A 26,908-nucleotide genomic window follows, 5' to 3' on the forward strand; every position below is an offset into this window, starting at 1 on the left:
ACCTGCATTTTGGAGCTGCCTTACTCAAGAAAGCAAAAAATAGATCATATTTGTATACAGATTGATTGATGATTGTTTGCAAACTGATATGTGATATTATTATAAATGTTTTAGCTAAACAGGTGGGGCTCTGCCCTGACAAAGATTTGATATATATAAATCTTTGTCAGGTGAATGATGTATATAAAAGTAACATTTATTTACTATGTAAAATGTATGTACAGTGAGGGAAAAAAGTATTTGATCCCCTGCTGATTTTGTACGTTTTCCCACTGACAAAGAAATGATCAGTCGATAATTTTAATGGTAGGTTTATTTGAACAGTGAGAGACAGAACAACAACAAAAAAATCCAGAAAAACGCATGTCAAAAATGTTATAAATTGATTAGCATTTTAATGAGGGAAATAAGTATTTGACCCCCTCTCAATCAGAAAGATTTCTGGCTCCCAGGTGTCTTTTATACAGGTAACGAGCTGAGATTAGGAGCACACTCTTAAAGGGAGTGCTCCTAATCTCAGTTTGTTCCCAGTATAAAAGACACCTGTCCACAGAAGCAATCAATCAATCAAATTCCAAACTCTCCACCATGGCAAAGACCAAAGAGCTCTCCAAGGATGTCAGGGACAAGATTGTAGACCTACACAAGGCTGGAATGGGCTACAAGACCATCGCCAAGCAGCTTGGTGAGAAGGTGACAACAGTTGGTGCGATTATTCGCAAATGGAAGAAACACAAAAGAACTGTCAATCTCCCTCGGCCTGGGGCTCCATGCAAGATCTCACCTTGTGGAGTTGCAATGATCATGAGAACGGTGAGGAATCAGCTCAGAACTACACGGGAAGATCTTGTCAATGATCTCAAGGCAGCTGGGACCATAGTCACCAAGAAAACAATTGGTAACACACTACGCCGTGAAGGACTGAAATCCTGCAGCGCACGCAAGGTCCCCCTGCTCAAGAAAGCACATATACATGCCCGTCTGAAGTTTGCCAATGAACATCTGAATGATTCAGAGAACTGGGTGAAAGTGTTGTGGTCAGATGAGACCAAAATCGAGCTCTTTGGCATCAACTCAACTCGCCGTGTTTGGAGGAGGAGGAATGCTGCCTATGACCCCAAGAACACCATCCCCACTGTCAAACATGGCGGTGGAAACATTATGCTTTGGGGGTGTTTTTCTGCTAAGGGGACAGGACAACTTCACCGCATCAAAGGGACGATGGACGGGGCCATGTACCGTCAAATCTTGGGTGAGAACCTCCTTCCCTCAGCCAGGGCATTGAAAATGGGTAGTGGATGGGTATTCCAGCATGACAATGACCCAAAACACACGGTCAAGGCAACAAAGGAGTGGCTCAAGAAGAAGCACATTATGGTCCTGGAGTGGCCTAGCCAGTCTCCAGACCTTAATCCCATAGAAAATCTGTAGAGGGAGCTGAAGGTTTGAGTTGCCAAACGTCAGCCTCGAAACCTTAATGACTTGGAGAAGATCTGCAAAGACGAGTGGGACAAAACCCCTCCTGAGATGTGTGCAAACCTGGTGGCCAACTACAAGAAATGTCTGACCTCTGTGATTGCCAACAAGGGTTTTGCCACCAAGTACTAAGTCATGTTTTGCAGAGGGGTCAAATACTTATTTCCCTCATTAAAATGCAAATCAATTTCTAACATTTTTGACATGCGTTTTTCTGGATTTTTGTTGTTGTTATTCTGTCTCTCACTGTTCAAATAAACCTACCATTAAAATTATAGACTGATCATGTCTTTGTCAGTGGGCAAATGTACAAAATCAGCAGGGGATCAAATACTTTTTTCCCTCACTGTATATGTAACAAAAAAGCGGTAAAAAAATAAATAGGTGGATGGGTTAATAAAAATAAAAAAAACAAGTAGGCTATTATTCCTCAAGTATAATTTCAGGTCAACAACAAAAAAGTCAATACCAGAGGTGGCCAACCTCGCTCCAATGATCCCTGATCCAGCCCAGCAATAGCACAGTTGATTATCAACTAATTAGGTGTGATAAGGTGTGTTAGTGCGGGGCTGGAACAGAAGTCTGCACACCCAGCACGGTTGGCCTGCTCCAGTTGTAATAGGTTTATACATTGTGTGTGACCTTTAAACTGTATTTCTGTTCCCAACATTTGCTAACATAAGTACACATATAACCCATGGTATACAAGGATGTACCCTTATTCTCTTGGGACATTCATTGGAACCTCTTCATCTGCAGACAGGGTTTCACAGAAAAAATCACAATGAAACAGGCTTCATTATACTTTAATTAGACAGCACTGAATATTATGTTGCTGTATCTCTCTGTCCTCAGTTTGTCTCGCTGGGGACCTGAACTGGATAATCTTTTCATAATTCCTCCCACAAAGGTACCTGCCCTATCCAGGTACCTACTCTCTCCCTTCTCTGACAGCTGGAGCTTCTAATCCTTTCACCCTCTTCCATGGCTGTTAGCTAGCTAGCTACCTAGCTACAAATGCATTTCGAGTTTGTGTTTTTAATATATAATGATAAATACATCAAGATAGCTAGCTAATATGAAGTTAGCTAGCTGGTGATATTTAATTCACTTAGCCAGCTATACAGTATGTAAACTACTTTAGCAGCTCATTTGAGTTAGCCTGCACACTAAGTTACTGTAGCAAGCTAGCAAACAATACATTTACTTACTAGAATAGGTTCTCCCACTGCCTCTGTTTTCTGTGTCCTTAGAAAAACTAAATATATAAATGTCCTAAAGAAAAAATATTCACAAATAATATTATCTGATGAAATTGCTTTAGAAAGGGGCACAAGACAGGGATGTCTTCTCTACCCCCTCCTGTTTTCACTGACAACTGAACCGCGTGCAGAAATAATTAGGCAGGACCCAAACGTAATAGGTATCAGTATTGATAAATATAAACTAAACCTTTTTCCAGATGATCTCCTAATATACCTGAACAATATTGAAAACTCAATGCCCCCCCTTGCAATTTTTTTTTTCAGAATACTCTAAAATCTCAGGACATAAAATGAACATGGAAAAAACTAAATAATGGCAATAGGAAAAATATAAATAATAACTCATGATCTACAGCAATCCTTTAAGTGGACCACAAAAAATATCAAATACTTTGGATGCTTAATAAGTGACAACAAACAACACATATATAAATATAACTTTATCCCATTACTCAACAAATGAAAGAAAATCTAATTAAATGGAACAATCTTCCCATGAATCTTATAGGTAGAATAAACCTATTCAGAATAGCATGGCTCCCAAAGTTTTTATATTTATTCCCGGTAATAACAATTACCCCACCAAAGACATTCTTTAAAAAAGTATACTCGGTCATAACAGACTTTATAAGGGTGAATAAAACTCATAGAATAAAAAGGTTTTATATCTTCCTAAGTCTGAGGGTTGTTTTAACCTTCCATACTATGGAATTGTATCAACTCGCCACCCAAGGCTTTTACTTGCGACATATAGTTAAATGCTGGTTCGAATCCAGGCTCTGTCGCAGCCGGCTGGGAGACTCATGGGCGGCACACAATTGGCCCAGCGTCGTCAAGGGTAGGGGAGGAAATGGCCGGCAGGGATGTAGCTCAGTTGATAGAGCATGGCGTTTGCAACGCCAGGGTTGTGGGTTTGATTCCCACGGGGGGGCAGTATAAAAAAATCAAATAAATATGTATTCACTAACTGTAAGTCGCTCTGGATAAGAGCGTCTGCTAAATGACTAAAATGTAAATGTAAATGTAAATGCACTAAAGAGGAACAATGGGTACATATTGAAGATGTAATGCTCATCCACAGAATATTTTCACGTGTCTATTTTCAAAGGAAAAAGCCAAGAACATTAACAACTTCATAGTTGAAAACACTATAACTATATGGAAGAAAATGAAACGTATTCTTCAAGAACCAATATCATAGTTTTTCAGAATTCACAGATAAATTGGTCCACATGGAAAACTAAAGGCATAGAAACCGTAAATGACTTGGTAATAGGAAATACATTTATTTCCATGACAGAATTAAGAAGTGATCAGGAAACTGATCAGGGATTTCACCATGAGGCCAATGGTCCCTTTAAAACAGTTACAGAGTTTAATGGCTGTGATAGGAGAAAACTGAGGATGGCTCAATAACATTGTAGTTACTCCACAATAGTAACCTAATTGACAGAGGGAAAAGAAGGAAGCCTATACAGAATACAAATATTCCAAAACATGCATCCTGTTTGCAATAAGGCACTAAAGTAATACTGCAAAAAATATGGCAAAGCACATAACCTTTTACCCTGACTACAAAGTGTTATGTTTGGGGCAAATCCACATTACTGAGTACCACTCTCCATATTTTCAAGCATAGTGGTGGATGCATCATGTTATGGCTATGCTTGTAATCGTTAAGGACTGGGTAGTTTTTCAGGATTAAAAAGAAATGGAATGGAGCTTAGCACAGGCAAAATCCTAGAGGAAAACCTATTTCAGTCTACCTTCCACCAGACACTGTGAGATGAATTCACCTTTCAGCAGGACAATAACCTAAAACACAAGGCCAAATCTACACTGGAATTGCTTACCAAGAAGACAGTGAAAGTTCCTCAGTGGCCAAGTTAGAGTTTTGACTTAAATCTACTTGAAAATCTATGTCAAGACCTGAAAATGGTTGTCTAGCAATGATCATCAACCAATTTGACAGAGCTTGAAGAATTTTTAAAAGAATAATGGGCAAATGTTGCACAATCCAGGTTTAGAAAGCGCTTAAAGACGTACCCAGAAAGACTCACAGCTGTAATTGCTGCCAAAGGTGCTTCTACAAAGTATTGACTCAGGGGTGTGAATACTTACAGTGGGGAGAACAAGTATTTGATACACTGCCGATTTTGCAGGTTTTCCTACTTACAAAGCATGTAGAGGTCTGTCATTTTTATCATAGGTACACTTCAACTGTGAGAGACATAATCTAAAACAAAAATCCAGAAAATCACATTGTATGATTTTTAAGTAATTAATTAGCATTTTATTGCATGACATAAGTATTTGATCACCTACCAACCAGTAAGAATTCCGGCTCTCACAGACCTGTTAGTTTTTCTTTAAGAAGCCCTCCTGTTCTCCACTCATTACCTGTATTAACTGCACCTGTTTGAACTCGTTACCTGTATAAAAGACACCTGTCCACACACTCAATCAAACAGACTCCAACCTCTCCACAGTGGCCAAGACCAGAGAGCTGTGTAAGGACATCAGGGATAAAATTGTAGACCTGCACAAGGCTGGGATGGGCTACAGGACAATAGGCAAGCAGCTTGGTGAGAAGGCAACAACTGTTGGCGCAATTATTAGAAAATGGAAGAAGTTCAAGATGACGGTCAATCACCCTCGGTCTGGGGCTCCATGCAAGATCTCACCACGTGGGGCATCAATGATCATGAGGAAGGTGAGGGATCAGCCCAGAACTACACGGCAGGACCTGGTCAATGACCTGAAGAGAGCTGGGACCACAGTCTCAAAGAAAACCATTAGTAACACACTAAACTCCACTCGCCGTGTTTGGAGGAAGAAGAAGGATGAGTACAACCCCAAGAACACCATCCCAACCGTGAAGCATGGAGGTGGAAACATCATTCTTTGGGGATGCTTTTCTGCAAAGGGGACAGGACGACTGCACCGTATTGAGGGGAGGATGGATGGGGCCATGTATCGCGAGATCTTGGCCAACAACCTCCTTCCCTCAGTAAGAGCATTGAAGATGGGTCGTGGCTGGGTCTTCCAGCATGACAACGACCCGAAACACACAGCCAGGGCAACTAAGGAGTGGCTCCGTAAGAAGCATCTCAAGGTCCTGGAGTGGCCTAGCCAGTCTCCAGACCTGAACCCAATAGAAAATCTTTGGAGGGAGCTGAAAGTCCGTATTGCCCAGCGACAGCCCCGAAACCTGAAGGATCTGGAGAAGGTCTGTATGTTGGAGTGGGCCAAAATCCTTGCTGCAGTGTGTGCAAACCTGGTCAAGACCTACAGGAAACGTATGATCTCTGTAATTGCAAACAAAGGTTTCTGTACCAAATATTAAGTTCTGTTTTTCTGATGTATCAAATACTTATGTCATGCAATAAAATGCAAATTAATTACTTAAAAATCATACAATGTGATTTTCTGGATTTTAGTTTTAGATTCCGTCTCTCACAGTTGAAGTGTACCTATGATAAAAATTACAGACCTCTACATGCTTTGTAAGTAGGAAAACCTGCAAAATTGGCAGTGTATCAAATACTTGTTCTCCCCACTGTATGTATATGAGATATATCTGTATTTAATTTTCAATACATTTGCAGACATTCCTAAAAACATGTTTTCATGGTGTCATTATGGGGTATTGTGTGTAAAAAAATCTATTATATCCATTTTGAATTCAGGCTGTAACACAAGAAAATGTGGAATAAGTCAATATCCTCCCGAGTGGTGCAGTGGTCTAAGGCACTGCATCGCAGCGCTAGCTGTGCCACTAGAGAGCCTGGTTCGAATCCAGGCTCTGTCGTAGCCGGCCGTGACCGGGAGACCCATGGGGCGGTACACAATTGGCCCAGGGTAGGGGAGGGAATGGCCGGCAGGGATGGAGCTCAGTTGGTAGAGCATGGCGTTTGCAACGCCAGGGTTGTGGGTTCGATTCCCACAGGGGGCCAGTATGAAATAAAAATAATAATGTATTCACTAACTGTAAGTCGCTCTGGATAAGAGCGTCTGCTAAATGACAAAAAAAATAAAGGTGTATGCATACTTTCTGAAGGCACTGTATTATACAATAGAGCACAACGGCAGAGTCATGTGTAAAGTTAACAATGACTCAATAATCCATGCCTTCTGTGAATGCTTTAAAGTCCAAAAGTTATGGGCGGTGTTAGAAAGTTTGCTGTCAGAAGTATTATATACAATATAAATGTACTTTTAATCCGTCTGTCTGCATATTTCAAGACATGGCATATGAGGGTGCAGTGAGATACCTGATGGGTTTGATGTAAGTCGCTCTGGATAAGAGCGTCTGCTAAATGACGTAAATGTAAATTACACTTCTCTCATCAATCATCTTGAAAAAACATATACTTAAAAACTGGAAATCAACCAATCCTCCAGCGTTAACACAAATTGAAAGGTAAAATGCTTTATTATCTAAATGTTGAAAGTGCATGGGGGACAGGCAGAAACAAAATGGTGCAGTTTGAGGCCATGTGGCGGAGAGTGATGCGGGTTTTGGAGAAGGGGTTGAGAGCAGGTGGGTCTGCAGTTAAAATTCACGTTTTTAACAAAAGGAGCTCTTTAAGATGTTGATTGATTATATTTACTGGGAAAATGTTTATAATCATGCCGATGTGGAGTCTGCTTACCAGACTTTTTTCACATCCTTCAATTCTGTATTTCAACACGGCTTTCCCTTAGACCTTGTGAGAGTGCAGCAGATGGATTCTGGAAACCTTGGTTTACAACCAGTCTCAAAAAATGTATATAAAATGTTTCTCACAAATCACACACCCCTGAATTCTGCCAATTACAAAAGGTATAAGAACAAATGTACCCATCTACTTCCGATATCCCCCAAAATATATTTTACTAGCAAATTCCAAGAATCTTCAAACAAAAAAAGTAAACTTGGAAAATCATCAATCAACTGTTGAATAAGAAAAGGCTTGCAGCTCTCCCATCTCAATTTAATGTTTGGAATAAGACCTATAGTCATCCTGATGTTATTTCATGTGAAATGAATAACTTTTTATGTGAATGTGGCTCCCTTGTCTTACATTAAAGGCCCAGTGCAGTCAAAAACTAGATTTTCCTATATATATTTCCACACTATGAGGTTGGAATAATACTGTGAATTTGTGAAAATGATGATAATGCCCTTTAGTGTAAGTGCTCTTTGAAAAGACCACCTGCAATTTCTGCCTGTTTTGGTGGGATGGAGTTTTGGCCTGTCTAGTGACATCACCATGCAGTAAATTAATTAATAGACCAATAAGAAAGATTGTTCCTAATCTTTTCCTCTCTCCAATCAGACCACAGAAGTAAAACCATGGCCAGACAGACACCTTCCTCTCCATGAAGAATGTTTGAGTATCATTGTATGTCATTGTCAAGTTCTTAGAATTTAGGCTATATATTGATCCAACTCCACCTTTGTGTCTGTGTTTCAGGAGTCAACAGACAACAGGAATTTAGCCTCACTGAAGTTTGTCCAGAAAAATGCAGTGTACACGTTCATTTGCATAGCTTATTTTGAAGGTAGGTCTACAGTATGTCACTGTAAATAACATCATAACTCATACATGTCCATAAAACTGAGAAAGAGAGGATTGTCTCTCACCCATAAAATGCAAATCAGATCACCATCCTACAGTAGGGTAGAGTCAGGACTACTACAAGGCTGGACAATCATGGGTGGCTTGACCCGGGTGTTGATGTACACAGTGGGTAGAAACCTGACAGCACCGTCTTGACTGTATACAGAGAGAGAGAGAATCCCTGCCTGACTCTCAGTTCTCTGGGCTAAACTGAGAAAAGCAAAATGGTAATGTCTGGACCGTATCCATGACAGACATAATGACAATTCAACAAACTACCTATGTGTTTCATGTGTCTTACAGGACTCAGGATTCCCGGGCTGTGTGATGCAGACCAAGGACAGAGGCTGAGCAAGCAGCAATATTGTAATATTGACATAAAGTGAGTATAGGGATGAAATTGTAACAAAAAAATATTACAGAATGGGTCCATGTTTTGTTCGATCATTCAATGCCTGTTCTGATAATGTTAACATAACCAACTACAATTACAAGCTGAGCAAACAATGGAATGGAAAATAAATGATTACGATGTACAGAAACCCCACATGTTCATTATACTCCTGCACTCAGGGTCCTATCATACATTGACTGCTGAGGGTTCCCAGTGTTACAATATGTTTGAGGGGGGCCACATTGACAATTGTTCTGGGGGTCCTCATGAGCACCACTGAAATGTGAACCATGTCTGTGCTCTAACAAGCCACCACTTCCTCCTCTCTTGGCTATAACCTATATTACAGTATTCAAATTATTTTACAGGAACACTGGCGTTATTGTTCGGAGAATACAAGCTAATTAAGTAATTTTGTACACGTCAACAGTGTAATATCTGGATGAAGTTTGATAATACTGGAAATGAACCAACCAATGTGCAGTTTCCATCAGGCCTGTCATGACATTTTTTATTCAACATGTCCTTTACTCGCATAAAAAGGTTGGATGGAAAAATGGTTCGTGACCTCCATACAAAAAACTCCTCACTTTGTGGGCTTATTTACATGACGTGGACAGATTTTGGGCAGCGTAAACCCTCTCGCTTACTCACAATGTTTGTATGGAGGACAATGAGTGTCGAATTTGGTCAACAAAAATGAATTGCTAATTTGCTACATGAGGCTTATTTGATAGAATATACGTTTTGTAATGTTTGTTGTTATGAATGCACTGATATAAGTGGAAGCACTTGGATAACCTGTTGGCAGCCCGCGGACGTTCTGATCAAGGGCCGTCCATTCCATCTCCCAGCACCTCCGAGTCTACCCCCATGGAGCTCGGAGGTGCTGCAGTTAGGGAGACGGGGAGAGGGACCGTCCCCTGCACCAACTGTGGCCGCAGAGGACACACTGCTGGTCGGTGCTGGGGAGGGTCCTCAGGAAGTCGAGGCAGCAGACAGGGCACTGGTCGACCGTCTCAGGTGGGTAGGCACCTGACTCACCCAGAGCCTCCTGTTGCTAATTTGTGTATATTGTTTTTCCGGAAGTTTCCCCCCATTCCCAGCATAAGGCGCTAGTAGATTCAGGCGCGGCTGGGAATTTTATTGATCGCCAGTATGCTCGTAGTTTAGGGATTCCTACTGTGTCTGTTGATAAACCTTTCCCTGTGCACGCCGTAGATAGTCGCCCGTTAGGGTCAGGCATATTCAGGGAGGTTACCACCCCACTTCTGATGAGGACGCAGGGGGTCATGAGGAGAGGATTAGCCTCTATCTGATTGATTCTCCCGCGTATCCTGTGGTGTTGGGACTTCCCTGGTTAACCATTCATGACCCCACAATTTCATGGCAACAGAGGGCTCTTAAAGGATGGTCCGGTCAGTGTTCAGGGAGGTGTGTAGGAGTTTCCTTGGGGGCAACTACAGTGGAGAGTCCAAACCAGGTTTCCACTATGCACATTTCCGCCGAAACCTGCCCCTTCGCCTGCCCTGCCGGAAGTTGGGTAGGCGGTTTGTGGGCCCATTTAAAGTCCTGAGGAGATTGAACGAGGTATGTTATAGGTTACAACTTCCTGTTAATTATCGTATTAACCCCTCGTTCCATGTGTCTCTCCTCAGGCCGGTGGTAGCTGGTCCACTCCAGGAATCTGAGATTCAGGAGGTTCCTCCGCCCCCCACTGGACATCGAGGGGGCACCGGCGTACTCGGTCCGTTCCATCCTGGATTCGAGGCGTCGGGCGGGGGGCCTGCAGTATCTCGTGGAGTGGGAGGGGTACGGTCCGGAGGAGCGGTGCTGGGTTCCTAGGAGGGATATCCTCGATCCCTCCTTGTTGAGAGAATTCCATCAGAACCATCCCACTCGCCCCGCGTCCTCCTGGCCGTCCCCGAGGCCGGTGTCGATGCACGGCTGGAGCCGCGCGTCGGGGGGGGGGGGGGTACTGTCACGGATTCTGCCGAGACTGCCCTTCTTTCTGGCTCGGGCAGGCTTCGGCGTTCGTCGTCACCGGAGCACTAGCTGCTGCTTGATTGTTGTCTGTTGTTGCGCACCTGTTCCCCATTATGTTAGTTTGTCTGCCTATTTAACCTGTACACGTCCACTGTTTGGTGTGCGTGTTTATTGAATGTATGAGTGTCATTATTGTGAGCGGGTTTTGCTCCTCCTTTGTTGTTTTGGAGGATTTTCTTTGTATTTCTTTACTACTCAGTAAAGTGGTTCTTCATCTCATTCTGTGTCCTGCGCTTGACTCTGGCCTACCGCATTCCACGGACATTCGTGACAGTCATGCACAAAGTAGATGTCCTAACCAACTTGCCAAAACTATAGTTCATTAAAAATAAATTTGTGGAGTGGTTGAAAAACGAGTTTTAATGACTCCAACCTAAGTGTATGTAAACTTCTGACTTCAACTGTATCTACCTTAATTACCTTGTAACCCTGCGCATTGACTCTGTACTGGTACCCCTTGTATACAGTGCCTTGCAAAAGTATTCATCCCCCTTGGCGATTTTCCTATTTTGTTGCATTACAACCTGTAATTTAAATGGATTTTTATTTGGATTTCATGTAATGGACATACACAAAATAGTCAAAACTGGTGAAGTGAAATGAAAAACAATTATAATTAATAAAAAATAAATAACAGAAAAGTGGTGTGTGCATATGTATACACCCCCTTTGCTATGAAGCCCCTAATTAAGATCTGATCAACCAATTACCTTCAGAAGTCACATAATTAGTTAAATAAAGTCCACCTGTGTGCAATCTAAGTGTCACATGATCTGTCACATGCTCTCAGTATATATACACCTGTTCTGAAAGGCCCCAGAGTCTGCAACACCACTAAGCAAGGGGCACCACCAAGCAAGCGGCACCATGAAGACAGGTCAGGGACAAAGTTGTGGAGAAGTACAGATCAGGGTTGGGTTATAAAAAAATATCAGAAACTTTGAACATCCCACGGAGCACCATTAAATCCATTATAAAAAAATGGAAAGAATATGGCACCACAAAAAACCTGTCAAGAGAGAGCCGCCCACCAAAACTCACGGACCAGGCAAGGAGGGCATTAATCAGAGAGGCAACAAAGAGAATAAAGATAAACTTGAAGGAGCTGTAAAGCTCCACAGCGGAGATTGGAGTATCTGTCCATAGGACCACTTTAAGCCGTACACTCCACAGAGCTGGGCTTTACGGAAGAGTGGTGTCACGATCGTCAGGGAGAGACCAATGCGCAGCGTGATGAACAAACATACTTTAATTAGTTAAAGTTTAAACATGATACAAAACAAGAAACGACTCGTGAAGTCCACGGTGACAATGACCGAACACGGAACAAAAACCCACAAACACAAAGTGAAAAACAGACAGTTTAAATATGGCTCCCAATCAGAGACAACCAGCCAACAGCTGAACTCGTTGCCTCTGATTGGGAGTCACTCAGGCAAACATAGAAAATAAACACATAGAATGAACACACCCTGGCTCAACAAATAGAGTCCCAGAGCCAGGGTGTGACAGTACCCCCCCCTAAAGGCGCGGACTGCGACCGCGCCTCAATACGAGCAAAACAGGGGAGGGCTGGGTGGGCATTCCTCCTCGGCGGCGGTTCTGGCTCCGGGCTTGCCCACCACCCTCCAACAAACCCCCCATAGCGCCCCTGGTCCGGTCTGGCCCCGCTGGCTAGAGCTGGACTGGACGTAGCAGGAGCGGTTAGCTTCAACTCCGTAGTGGAGCCGTTGACCGGTACCTGGTTAGGCACCGGTTGTGCCGGACAGACGACGCGCACCCCTGGCTTGGTGCGTGAGGCAGGAAAGGACCGGACCTGGCTGACGATACGCACCCCTGGCTTGGTGCGTGGAGCAGCAACGGGCCTCACTGGACTGACGACTCGCACCCCTGGCTTGGTGCGAGTGGCCGGAACGGGCTGGACCAGGCTGACGACTCGCACCCCTGGCTTGGTGCGAGTGGCAGGAACGGGCTGGACCAGGCTGACGACTCGCACCGTAGACTTGGTGCGAGTGGCAGGAACAGGCCGGGCCGGGCTGGCGACGCGCACCGTAGACTTGGTGCGAGTGGCAGGAACAGGCCGGGCCGGGCTGGCGACGCACACCGTAGGCTTGGTGCGGGGAGCAGGCACGGGCCGTGCCGGACTGACGAAGCGCACCACTGACTTGGTGCGGGGAGCAGGAACGGGCCGGACCGGGCTGACGAAGCGCACTACTGACTTGGTGCGGGGAGCAGGAACGGGCCGGACCGGGCTGACGAAGCGCACTACTGACTTGGTGCGGGGAGCAGGAACGGGCCGGACCGGGCTGACGAAGCGCACTACTGACTTGGTGCGGGGAGCAGGAACGGGCCGGACCGGGCTGACGAAGCGCACTACTGACTTGGTGCGGGGAGCAGGAACGGGCCGGACCGGGCTGACGAAGCGCACTACTGACTTGGTGCGGGGAGCAGGAACGGGCCGGACCGGGCTGACGAAGCGCACTACTGACTTGGTGCGGGGAGCAGGAACGGGCCGGACCGGGCTGACGAAGCGCACTACTGACTTGGTGCGGGGAGCAGGAACGGACCGGACCGGGCTGGCGAAGCGTACCACAGGCTCGATGCGGGGAGCAGGAACAGGCCGGACCGGGCTGGCGACGCGCACCACAGGCTCGATGCGAGGAACAGGAACAGACCGGACCGCACTGGGGACACACACCCCTGGCCCTACGCGGGGATCAGGAACGGGCCGGACCGGACTGGTAACACACCCCAGTACCTCTCGCCGTGCCTCCACACTTTCCTTCCCCTTAGTGACCAGTGGCCCCCTTAACATGGCGGCCTCCTCTGCCAACCCGCTGGACCGCTCTATCGCGGCCTCCTGCTGCCCCGACGTCGTGAGCCCCCCCCTAAAAATTTTCTGGGGGTCTCTCCTACCCATGGGCCAGGCCTCTATAGTTTTCGCCCAACTCTCGCTCTTCTGCCTCCAACTCCAGCCATTCTGCTCTTCATTAGGCTTGACCCAGTCGAGACTCTTCCTCCACTGTTCCCAAGTCCACCCTCTCTGCTCTTCACTCGGCTTAGCCCAGTCGAGACCCCTACTCCATCGATCCCAAGTCCTTCCTCTCTCCTCTTCACGCTGCTTGGTCCAGTTTTGGTGGGTTTTTCTGTCACGATCGTCAGGGAGAGACCAATGCGCAGCGTGATGAACAAACATACTTTAATTAGTTAAAGTTTAAACATGATACAAAACAAGAAACGACTCGTGAAGTCCACGGTGACAATGACCGAACACGGAACAAAAACCCACAAACACAAAGTGAAAAACAGACAGTTTAAATATGGCTCCCAATCAGAGACAACCAGCCAACAGCTGAACTCGTTGCCTCTGATTGGGAGTCACTCAGGCAAACATAGAAAATGAAGAACTAGAACCCCCAACATAGAAAATAAACACATAGAATGAACACACCCTGGCTCAACAAATAGAGTCCCAGAGCCAGGGTGTGACAAGTGGACAGAAAAAAGCCATTGCTTAATGAAAAAAATAAGCAAACACGTTTGGTGTTCACCGAAAGGCATGTGGGAGACTCCCCAAATATATGGAAGAAGGTACTCTGCTCAGATGAGACTAAAATTGTGCTTTTTGGTCATCAAGGAAAACGCTATGTCTGGCGCAAACCCAAAACCTCTCATCACTCCGAGAACACCATCCCCACAGTGAAGCATGGTGGTGGCAGCATCATGCTGTGGGGATGTTTTTCATCGGCAGGGACTGGGAAACTGGTCAGAATTGAAGGAATGATGGATGGCGCTAAATACAGGGACATTCTTGAGGGAAACCTGTTTCAGTCTTCCAGAGATTTGAGACTGGGACGGAGGTTCACCTTCCAGCTGGACAATGACCCTAAGCATACTGCTAAAGCAACACTCAAGTGGTTTTACGGGAAACATTTACATGTCTTGGAATGGCCTAGTCAAAGCCCAGACCTCAATCCAATTGAGAATCTGTGGTATGACTTAAAGATTGCTGTACACCAGCGGAACCCATCCAACTTGAAGGAGCAGGAGCAGTTTTGCCTTGAAGACTGGTCAAAAATCAAAGTGGCTAGATGTGCCAAGCTTATAGAGATATCCCAAGAGACTTGCAGCTGTAATTGCTGCAAAGGGTGGCTCTACAAAGTATTGACTTTGGGGGGTGAATAGTTATGCACGCTCAAGTTTTCAGTTTTTTTGTCTTATTTCTTGTTTGTTTTGCAACAAAAAATATTTTGCATCTTCAAAGTGGTAGGCATGTTGTGTAAATCAAATGATACAAACCCCCCAAAAATCCATTTTAATTCCAGGTTGTAAGGCAACAAAATAGGAAAAATGCCAAAAGGGGTGAATACTTTCGCATGCCACTGTATAGCCAAGTTATCATTACTCGTTTTGTATTTGTTCCTTGTTATTATGTTGTTGTTTTTTTGCATTGTTGAAGTAAGATGGCGTAGCAGTGCGGTCGCTTTTATTCATTGTCCCTGTGTAAATATCCCGTTTCTTGTTTTTTTGTCTATTTTGTATATATTTCTAAATTTTTACTTTTCATTCTTTAACTAAATATACTTTCCTGCAACCCGCCTCACCCAACGTGGAAAGGATTCTACTATTTCTTTATAACTTTCATCAAGAACCGTAAGCTGAAAATAGTGTAGCTGCAACTGAATGGCTACCTGTTATTAGTCACCGTTAGCGTCTTCACCACTGTCCGTGGCCTACACTATCCACCAGCCAGCTCTAGCTCTAGCCTGGACAATTCGTCGGCCAGTCTGCACAGCGTGCTATCGACCCAGCGTGCTATCGACCCAGAACTTATTGGACTTTCTGCCGGAATCACTGGACCCTAGCGCCGGATCATCGCAACCAGCTAGCTAGCTGCAACCTGTTGTTGGCTGATTACCATTGCCCTATAGCAAGCACCAGTTAGCCTTGAGCTAGCCTCAGGCCCATCTCCCGGCTATCTACCTCTCTGTCAACCGGACGGGACCTCCTAGTGTTGACACTGAGCCCCGCCGATCCAACACGACTGGTCTGCCGACTAAATATTCTGATGTGGTTTCAACAGGCTTCCCGTTGCGACGACCACGAAGATCCATCTGCCAGCCCCGGCCCGCTAGCACACGCAAACTACAACTGTGTTCCCTGCTAGCTGTGCTGAAGCACCAATTTGAACTGCTCTCGGACTCACATATTGCTGTTCACTGGACCTTATGATCACTCAGCTGCACAGCTGATGCCTGCTGGACTGTTCCTTTACACGGTACCCTGTCCTGTTTATTCTGTTTATTCTGTTTAGCCTTAGCCCAAACGTTATCGCTATTTCCAGTTGTTGTCTTAGCTCTCTCTAATAACACCTGTGACTGCTTTATGCCTCTCTCCCATGTCAATTATGCCTTGCCTATTGCTGATTGGGTTAGTTCTTATTATACAATTTCACTGTAGAAACCCTAGTCCCTCTCAAACTGCCTCAAATAGTTCCTTTGTTCCACCCCCCATACACGCCGAGACCGGCTCAATCGGCTCAATCGGTGCCTCCAGTGACGCTATCTCTTTCATTGTTACCCAACGCTTAGGGTTACCTGAACTGTACTCATATCCTTCCATATCCTTTTCTGTACATAATGCCCTGAATCTTTCCTACAACGCCCGGAGAACTGCCCCCTTTATTCTATGTACCCAACGCACTAGAAGACCAGTTCTTAAAGCCTTTAGTCGTATCCTTATTCTAGTCCTCCTCTGTTCCTCTGGTGATGTAGAGGCTAACCCAGGCCCTGCAGCCCCCAGTATCACTCCTACTCCCCAGGAGCTATCATTTGTTGACTTCTGTAACCGTAAAAGTATTGGTTTTCTGCACGTAAATATCAGAAGCCTCCTTCCTAAGTTTGAGTTATTCACTGCGTTAGCACACTCCGCCAACCCTGATGTTCTAGCAGTGTCTGAATCCTGGCTTAGGAAGGCCACCAAAAATTCTGAAATTTCCATCCCCAACTATAACATTTTCCGTCTAGATAGAACTGCCAAAGGGGGTGGAGTTGCAATCTACTGTAGAGATAGCCTGCAGAGCTCTATCATACTATCCAGGTCTGTGCCCAAACAGTTTGAGCTTCTACTTCTAAAAATCCACCTTTCCAGAAATAAATCTCTCACTGTTGCCGCTTGCTACAGACCCCCCTCAGCCCCCAGCTGTGCCCTGGACACCATATGTGAATTGATTGCCCCCCATCTATCCTCAGAGTTCGTACTGCTTGGTGACCTAAATTGGGATATGCTTAACACCCCGGCCATCCTACAATCTAAACTAGATGCCCTCAATCTCACACAAATTATCAACGAACCTACCAGGTACAACCCTAAATCCGTAAACATGGGTACCCTCATAGATATCATCCTGACTAACTTACCCTCTAAATACACCTCCGCTGTCTTCAACCAGGATCTCAGCGATCACTGCCTTATTGCCTGCGTCCGTAACGGGTCCGCGGTCAAACGACCACCCCTCATCACTGTCAAATGCTCCCAAAAACACTTCAGCGAGCAGGCCTTCCTAATTGACCTGGCCCAGGTATCCTGGATGGATATAGATCTCATTCCGTCAGTAGAGGATGCCTGGTTGTTCTTTAAAAGTAATTTCCTCTCAATCTTAAATAAACATGCCCCATTCAAAAAATACAGAACTAAGAACAGATATAGCCCCTCGTTCTCCTCAGACTTGACTGCCCTTGACCAGCACAAAAACATCCTGTGGCGTACTGCATTAGCATCAAATAGCCCCCGCGATATGCAACTTTTCAGGGAAGTTAGGAACCAATATACACAAGCAGTTAGGAAAGCAAAGGCTAACTTTTTCAAACAGAAATTTGCATCCTGTAGCACTAACTCCAAAAAGTTTTGGGACACTGTAAAGTCCATGGAAAATAAGAGCACTTCCTCCCAGCTGCCCACTGCACTGAGGCTAGGAAACACTATCACCACCGATAAATCTACAATAATCGAGAATTTCAACAAGCATTTTGCTACGGCTGGCCATGCTTTCCACCTGGCTACCACTACCCTGGCCACCAGCTCTGCACCCTCCGCTGCAACTTGCCCATGCCCCCCCGCTTCTCCTTCACACAAATCCAGACAGCTGATGTTCTGAAAGAGCTGCAAAATCTGGACCCCTACAAATCATCTGGGCTAGACAATCTGGACCCTTTCTTTCTAAAACTAGCCGCCGAAAATGTCGCAACCCCTATTACTAGCCTGTTCAACCTCTCTTTCGTAACGTCTGAGATCCCCAGAGATTGGAAAGCTGCCGCGGTCATCCCCCTCTTCAAAGGGGGTGACACTCTAGATCCAAACTGTTACAGACACATATCCATCCTGCCCTGCCTTTCAAAAGTTTTTGAAAGCCAAGTCAACAAACAGATCACCGACCATTTCGAATCCCACCGTACCTTCTCCGCTATGCAATCCGGTTTCCGAGCTGGTCATGGGTGCACTTCAGCCACGCTCAAGGTCCTAAACGATATTATAACCGCGATCGATAATAGACAGTACTGTGCAGCCGTTTTCATTGACCTGGCCAAGGCTTTCGACTCTGTCAACCACCGCATTCTTATTGGCAGACTAAATAGCCTTGGTTTCTCAAATGACTGCCTCGCCTGGTTCACCAACTACTTCTCAGATAGAGTTCAATGTGTCAAATCGGAGGGCCTGTTGTCTGGACCTATGGCAGTCACTATGGGGGTGCCACAGGGTTCAATTCTTGGGCCGACTCTTTTCTCTGTGTATATCAATGACGTCGCTCTTGCTGCTGGTGACTCTCAGATCCACCTCTACGCAGACGACACCATTTTGTACACATCTGGCCCTTCATTGGACACTGTGTTAACAAACCTCCAAACGAGCTTCAATGCCATACAACACTCCTTCAGTAGCCTCCAACTGCTCTTAAACACTAGTAAAACTAAATGCATGCTCTTCAACCGAACGCTGCTTGCACCCGCCCACCCGACTAGAATCACTACTCTCGACGGGTCTGACCTAGAGTATGTGGACAACTACAAATATCTAGGTGTCTGGTTAGACTGTAAACTCTCCTTCCAGACTCACATTAAGAATCTCCAATCCAAAGTTAAATCTAGAATCGGTTTCCTATTTCGCAACAAAGCCTCCTTCACTCATGCTGCCAAACATGCCCTCGTAAAACTGACTATCCTACCGATTCTTGACTTCGGCGATGTCATTTACAAAATAGCCTCCAACACTCTACTCAGCAAATTGGATGTAGTCTATCACAGTGCCATCCGTTTTGTCTCCAAAGCCCCATATACTACCCACCAATGTGACCTGTACGCTCTTGTTGGCTGGTCCTCACTACATGTTCGTCGCCAAACCCACTGGCTCCAGGCCATCTATAAATCACTGCTAGGCAAATCCCCGCCTTATCTTAGCTCATTGGTCACCATAGCAACACCCACCCGTAGTCTGCGCTCCAGCAGGTATATCTCACTGGTCATCCCCAAAGCCAACACCTCCTTTGGCCGCAATTCCTTCCAGTTCTCTGCTGCCAATGACTGGAACAAATTGCAAAAATCTCTGAAGCTGGAGACACTTATCTCCCTCACTAACTTTAAGCATCAGTTGTCAGAGCACCTTACCGATCACTGCACCTGTACACAGCCCATCTGAAATTAGCCCGCCCAACTACCTCATCCCTATATTGTTATTTATTTTGCTCATTTGTACCCCAGTATCTCTATTTGCACATCATCTCTTGCACATCTATCATTCCAGTGTTAATACTAATTGTAATTATTTTGCACTATAGCCTATTTATTGCCTTACCTCCATAACTTGCTACATTTGCACACACTGTATATATATATATGTATTTCTGTTGTATTTTTGACTTTGTTTTGTTTTACCCCATATGTAACTCTGTGTTGTTGTTTTTATCGCACTGCTTTGCTTTATCTTGGCCAGGTCACAGTTGTAAATGAGAACTTGTTCTCAACTGGTTTACCTGGTTAAATAAAGGTGAAATAAAATAAAAATAAGCATTTCACTGTTAGTCTACACCTATTGTTTACGAAGCATGTTACAAATATCATTTTAGTTGATTTAACCCATCCATGTAGCCTAACTCACAAGCGCACAAACAGGTTTTTTCTTGTTTACTGAATATACAGTGCTATGAAAAAGTATTTGCCCCCTTTCTAATTTTCTCTACTTTTGCATATTTGTGATACTGAATGTTATCAGATCTTCAACCAAAACCTAATACAGTGAGGGAAAAAAAAGTATTTGTTTGCCCACTGACAAAGAAATGATCAGTCTATAATTTTTATGGTAGGTTTATTTGAACAGTGAGAGACAGAATAACAACAACAAAAATCCAGAAAAACGCATGTCAATTTTTTAAAAAATTGATTTGCATTTTAATGAGGGAAATAAGTATTTGACCCCTCTGCAAAACATGACTTAGTACTTGGTGGCAAAACCCTTGTTGGCAATCACAGAGGTCAGACGTTTCTTGTAGTTGGCCACCAGGTTTGCACACATCTCAGGAGTGATTTTAGTCATTAAGGTTTCGAGGCTGACGTTTGGCAACTCGAACCTTCAGCTCCCTCCACATATTTTCTATGGGATTAAGGTCTGGAGACTGGCTAGGCCACTCTAGGACCTTAATGTGCTTCTTCTTGAGCCACTCCTATGTTGCCTTGGCCGTGTGTTTTGGGTCATTGTCATGCTGGAATAACCATCCACGACCCATTTTCAATGCCCTGCCTGAGGGAAGGAGGTTCTCACCCAAGATTTGACGGTACATGGCCCCGTCCATCGTCCCTTTGATGCGGTGAAGTTGTCCTGTCCCCTTAGCAGAAAAACACCCCCAAAGCATAATGTTTCCACCTCCATGTTTGACGGTGGGGATGGTGTTCTTGGGGTCATAGGCAGCATTCCTCCTCCTCCAAACACGGCGAGTTGAGTTGATGCCAAAGAGCTCGATTTTGGTCTCATCTGACCACAACACTTTCACCCAGTTCTCCTCTGAATCATTCAGATGTTCATTGGCAAACTTCAGACGGGCATGTATATGTGCTTTCTTGAGCAGGGGGACCTTTGCGGGCGCTGCAGGATTTCAGTCCTTCACGGCGTAGTGTGTTACCAATTGTTTTCTTGGTGACTATGGTCCCAGCTGCCTTGAGATCATTGACAAGATCCTCCCGTGTAGTTCTGGGCTGAGTCCTCACCGTTCTCATGATCATTGCAACTCCACGAGGTGAGATCTTGCATGGAGCCCCAGGCCGAGGGAGATTGACAGTGCTTTTGTGTTTCTTCCATTTGCGAATAATCGCACCAACTGTTGTCACCTTCTCACCAAGCTGCTTGGCGATGGTCTTGTAGCCCATTCCAGCCTTCTGTAGGTCTACAATCTTGTCCCTGACATCCGTGGAGAGCTCTTTGGTCTTGGCCATGGTGGAGAGTTTGGAATCTGATTGATGGATTGCTTCTGTGGACAGTTGTCTTTTATACAGGTAACAAGCTGAGATTAGGAGCACTCCCTTTAAGAGTGTGCTCCTAATCTCAGCTCGTTACCTGTATAAAAGACACCTGGGAGCCAGAAATCTTTCTGATTGAGAGGGGGTCAAATACTTATTTCCCTCATTAAAATGCAAATCAATTCATAACATTTTTTGTTGTTATTCTGTCTCTCACTGTTCAAATAAACCTACCATTAAAATTAGAGACTGATCATTTCTTTGTCAGTGGGCAAACGTACAAAATCAGCAGGTGATCAAATACTTTTCCCCTCACTGTATCAGATAAAGGGAACATAAGTGGACAAATAACACAACAATTACATATTTATTTCATAAACAAAGTTATACACCCAATTCCCCTGTGTGAAAAAGTAATTGCCCCCTTACACTCAAAAACTTTAGCTGCAATGACTCCAACCAAATACTTCCTGTAGTTGTTGATCCGTCTCTCACGTCGCTGTGGAGGAATTTTGGCCCACTCTTCCATGCAGAACTGCTTTAACTCAGTGACGTGTGGGTTTTCAAGCATGAACTGCTCGTTTCAAGTCCTGCCACAACATCTCAATTGGGATTAGGTCTGGACTTTCACTAGGCCATTCCAAAACTTCCAATTTGTTGCTTTTTAGCAATTGTCATGTAGACTTGAATGTGTGTTTTGGATCATTGTCTTGCTGCATGACCCAGCTGCGTTTCAGCTTCAGCTCACAGACGGATGGTCTGACATTCTCAGTGTAGAATTCTCTGATACAGAGCAGAATTCATGGTTCCTTCTATTAAGGCAAGTTGTCCAGGTCCTTTAGTTGTTGATCAGTCTCTCACGTCGCTGTGGCTGCAAAGCATCCCCAAATCATCACACCACCACCACCATGCTTGACCTTTGGTATGATGTTCTTACTGTGGAATGCAGAGTTTGGTTTTCGCCAGGCATTACTGGAACCATGTCGTCCAAAAAGTTATACTTTTGAATCATCTGTCCATAGAATGTTCTTCCAAGAGTCTTGATGATCATTCAGGTGCTTTTTGGCAAACTTGAGTCAACTTTTTGGACGAGATGGGTCCCATTATGCCTGCCGAAAACCAAACACTGCATTCCACAGTAAGAACAACATACCAAAGGTCAAGCATGGTGGTGGTGGTGTGATGGTTTGGGGATGCTTTGCTGCCTCAGGACCTGGACGACTTGCCTTAATAGAAGGAACCATGAATTCTGCTCTGTATCAGAGAATTCCAGACCTAATCCCAATTGAGATGTTGTGGAAGGACTTGAAACGAGCAGTTCATGCTTGAAAACCCACACGTCACTGAGTTAAAGCAGTTCTGCATGGAAGAGTGGGCCAAAATTCCTCCACAGCGACGTAATATAATATTAGGTTTTGGTTGAAGACTTGATAACATTCAGTATCACAAATATGCAAAAGTAGCGAAAATTAGAAAGGGGGCAAATACTTTTTCATAGCACTGTATAATGTACAATTATAATTAGTATGCTTTGTTTAACTGATTGAACATACCTTTCTTGTACCGGTACTTATATTGTAATTTTGTGGTGTGGTTTTCATATAAGCCCTTTTGGATTTCCAACTCACCTGCACAACATTTTTACCTGTTTGCATCTGTACTGTTGTAGGGCCCCCGAAGTGACTCTTATCTACACTCTATGCAAAAGGTTTTTTCTTCTCAGGAATTCAGCCTTTTCTGTGTTGATCTCCCCAACCCCCATTGTCACACCACTGAGAATCAGAGGTTCTGTTGTGATTACGTCATGTATGTCTGATATCTGATTGGAGATTAACTTTACAGTAATACTATTGGTAAACAACTCAGATGCTTATAGAAAGAGTTTGATTCATTGTTATTTTCCTTATGTTCCTGACTTGCTGTGGTGAGATACCTACACTCTCTTTCCCTCTTCCTCTCCCATGAGCTATGGGCCATGGCAGAAGCCATGTTTTTTTTTGACTCCAACCAAATGCTTCCTGTAGTTGTTGATCCGTCTCTCACGTCGCTTAGAATGCCTTGTAATGTTTGTTAATGCTTTGTAACTTAAGCTTTATGCCATATGTGAATCCATTCATTTTACAAAGTAATTAAATACACTTGTATTTTGAATTCCATTCTCAGACATTTCTTAATTGCCTATTACTGTAACTCAACTATAGTGTTCTTGCATATTGCTATTTATCTTTATGGAGTCAGATAATTCCTTTAATGGGCTAAATGCTTACAGTACATGAGTTGTGAGAATCATGTCACCTGACAAACAAAGCAAACCGTTTTATATCTTAACAGATACTTTAATCTTTAACGACACATTTCATAAATATTGAAAGTAACAATAATACATTATTGCTTACCCTAATATCTATTTCCAGGTAATAATAGTAGAGACTTGGTCATTGTGGGTTTGACAATAAGGATAGTGCTTGCAGGACAGCGCACAAGACAGTCTCTAGGGAACTTATCAACAAAAAAGCAAATGTAATATAAATATAATAAAGCTTATTTTGAATAAGAACCTCTGTATTCAATGTTTTGACCTAGCAATTACAATTAAATAAGCAACATGATATTACGATAACAAAATGCAATTTTCTGTCAACAGTTGAACACTTTTCTACCTGTTGACAGATTGTTTTCATAAAAGTCTATTGTAAGTAACATTGTATATTGTAACATTGCATGACTGAAGGACAACTTCTTACTAGGTGACGTTCAAACAAACAAACATTCACAGTAAAAAAAAAGCTGTGTAAACAAAATGAAAATTAACACAAGACCATTTAATATTTCACTAACCAATATTTTCGATATTTACGTCAGCAAAACCAGAATGACCCAGGGGGCAAACAGTGAATCGAACAACACAGATATAAATAAGTCAGGGAACATTGAGAAGATTAGTGCTGCTAGGGCTTCAGTAGGTAAAACAAAACCTCCAATGTACAGGACTAGGCAACTGTTGCACAGAGACAATTTCAAGAGAGAAATATTAGTTTTTGGTAACACTTTAGATCAACTTTCATGAACAGGTATTAAACCATTTATAAACGTAAGTATTATTTGTAAGCATTTATAAGCATTACAGTTCATGAATATTTTATAACATGTATAGTTTATAAAGCATTTGATGGTTTATTCATGAAAGTTATTATATAGTGTTACCAACATTTGGAGGACAAAAATATACACCAGCTTTTGAGCAGGGTAACTAACCTAAATAAATCCATTCACAATGCCCATTCCATAATAATACAGATGATTGGGAAGCAGAAAAACTGTCTAGAGAATACACCACAGAGCGAGAAAAATCAGGGGTGTATTCATTAGTGCATACCATAGAAAACGGTAGCAAAAACAAGCGTTTCTTTTTGGACAAGTTTGTCCCTCCTCGTTTGGTTCCTAGTGAATACACCCCTGACATGGCCATGCACACATTTGTCAGGTTTATATTCCCAGGGAAAGCATAACAGCAATAGGATTCGGAGTAAGTAGGACTGGTTGGCGGGGTCAAAGTTCATGACCATCACAACTCTTTTCTCCTCCCTTGTTCTTCACAGTGTGAGCTGAGACATCAAAGCTGGTTGGGTAAAAGGGAATCACTCCGCCTCACTCCTCCAAGAGACAGATCACAGTGTAAACAAGCATAAGAAGAAACACATGTTTTTTCTTCCATGTGTATGTACAGTATGTATGACATTTTAACTTCTTTAGTGGACAAGGCAATATGTCTGCTGTGCCAATATAGGCCTGCAGAAGCTGCCAGTTGGCTGGTCAGCGGCTTGTGTCTGGGTTCCTTTCCCTCCCAGACACCGCCCAAAGAAATTCCTCTTTTCATGAGAGTTCAGCTGTCTAGTTCTGACCAGCCCTGCTGGCTGTGTCTCAGTAGTCTAAAGCCTGTGTCACACGAAGCAATTTGGATGCAATTCATGTTGTAGATGTAAGTTGCAAGCAGGGTTGCATGGGGAGTAATTGATTACATGTTACATGTAATCTGAGAAAAAATTTAATATATGTAACTTTAAATCAGTTATGTTACCAGCTAAAATGTTGTAATCAGATTGCAGATACTTTTGAAAAATTAGATGATTTCTTCTTGGATTACTTTTTTTTAAAGGATGTTTGCAGATGTTTTGTTCTTTTCGGACACCTTTCTGTTTTCTTAATGACATTCAATTCAGCATTAAATAAAGGCGCAAGTTTAAGTTTGTTCCACCTAAGCGAGAAAGTAATCACATTACATTACAGAGTTTGGGTAATCCAAAGATTATGTTACTGATACATTTTGGACAGGTAACTAGTAACTAATGGATTACATTTAGTAACCTACCCAACCCTGGTTGCAAGTGACATCGGAGTTCCGAACGGAACAATATGACAAGTCTTGTAGCTAAACTTTTTTCTGCTCACTGATTGGACATTGCATACAGTCAGTTGGTGAAATAGGACCGATTTCTAGCTTTTGCAATGCAATGCAACTAAGTTGCTGGCCATCTTTGTGGGTTGACACACTGAGCAACCCAGATTCAACTTTGTTGCAAGCAACAAAAATTGTGTCCAGATTGCTTCGTGTGACTTTGGCTTAAAGTAACTTCCTGTCATAGTCTCCTTTCCTTCCTCTACACTAGATCGGACAGGATTGAAGAAGTGATGATCCAATGACGAGCTTGTGCCACACTGCTTACTTACAACTGCCAAGTCTTCTCAGATTGGTGTGGAGAGGAAGAAGAGAACACAGGGAGAGGTAGTCACTAGGGCTGTGACGGTCATGTCATTTTGGATGACGGTAATTAGTCAGCCAAATGACCGCGGTCCCCGTTATAACCGTAGGAATAGCAAAACAAATTTTTTTTTTTTTTTTTTGGGGGGGGGGGGGCAATCTGCAGTTGCTACATCCATTTTTGGACTTGTGAATGATTGATTTGTACCCATTGATTCTTGAAGAATATAACTTACAAATGCCTCATGAGTTTAATTCAAATGTCATACCCCATCAGAACCTATAATATAAGCTTGTTTTACTCCAATGTATGTAAACAAAGTAAATCTAAACAAACACTTTACCCTAAAACTTGGTTAAAACTATCATTTTGACATCATGGATGGTCAGTCTTTGTATCCATAGCTCTGTTTATGAATTTGAGAGTGGTTACATTTCTCCAGCCCCATCCCTTAGCTTTTTACCAAAGCAGGTGTGCTTTGTTATCGTTCCAACCGCAGATTGCCACTTTAAAAGACACACATTTTCTTTCACCTTTGCTCCTGACTGCATGCGCTGCTGCAGGGAGGGGGGCATTGCCTAGGCAACCGAATACTTGTTCGCTACAACATCCTGCTTATTTCAGCAAGGAGCAACAAAGTTTCACCATTGTAGAGTCCATGTTACAGCAGAAACGGACTCAACCGCACAAATGCTAAGCCGTCCCGTCAGCTGTTAATTCCACCCCCCCAAAAAATATTATAATAATTTCAACGGTTATGAAGGTGATTTTATTTTCATGACGGTCTTCATCCATAACCGTCGGTTATACGGTAATTATGCCAGCCCTAGCAGTCACTCAACTTTATTGATGTCCTGCT

Source organism: Coregonus lavaretus (assembly GCF_964263955.1).
Source record: "Coregonus lavaretus genome assembly, chromosome: 9".
NCBI classification, from domain to species: domain Eukaryota; kingdom Metazoa; phylum Chordata; class Actinopteri; order Salmoniformes; family Salmonidae; genus Coregonus; species Coregonus lavaretus.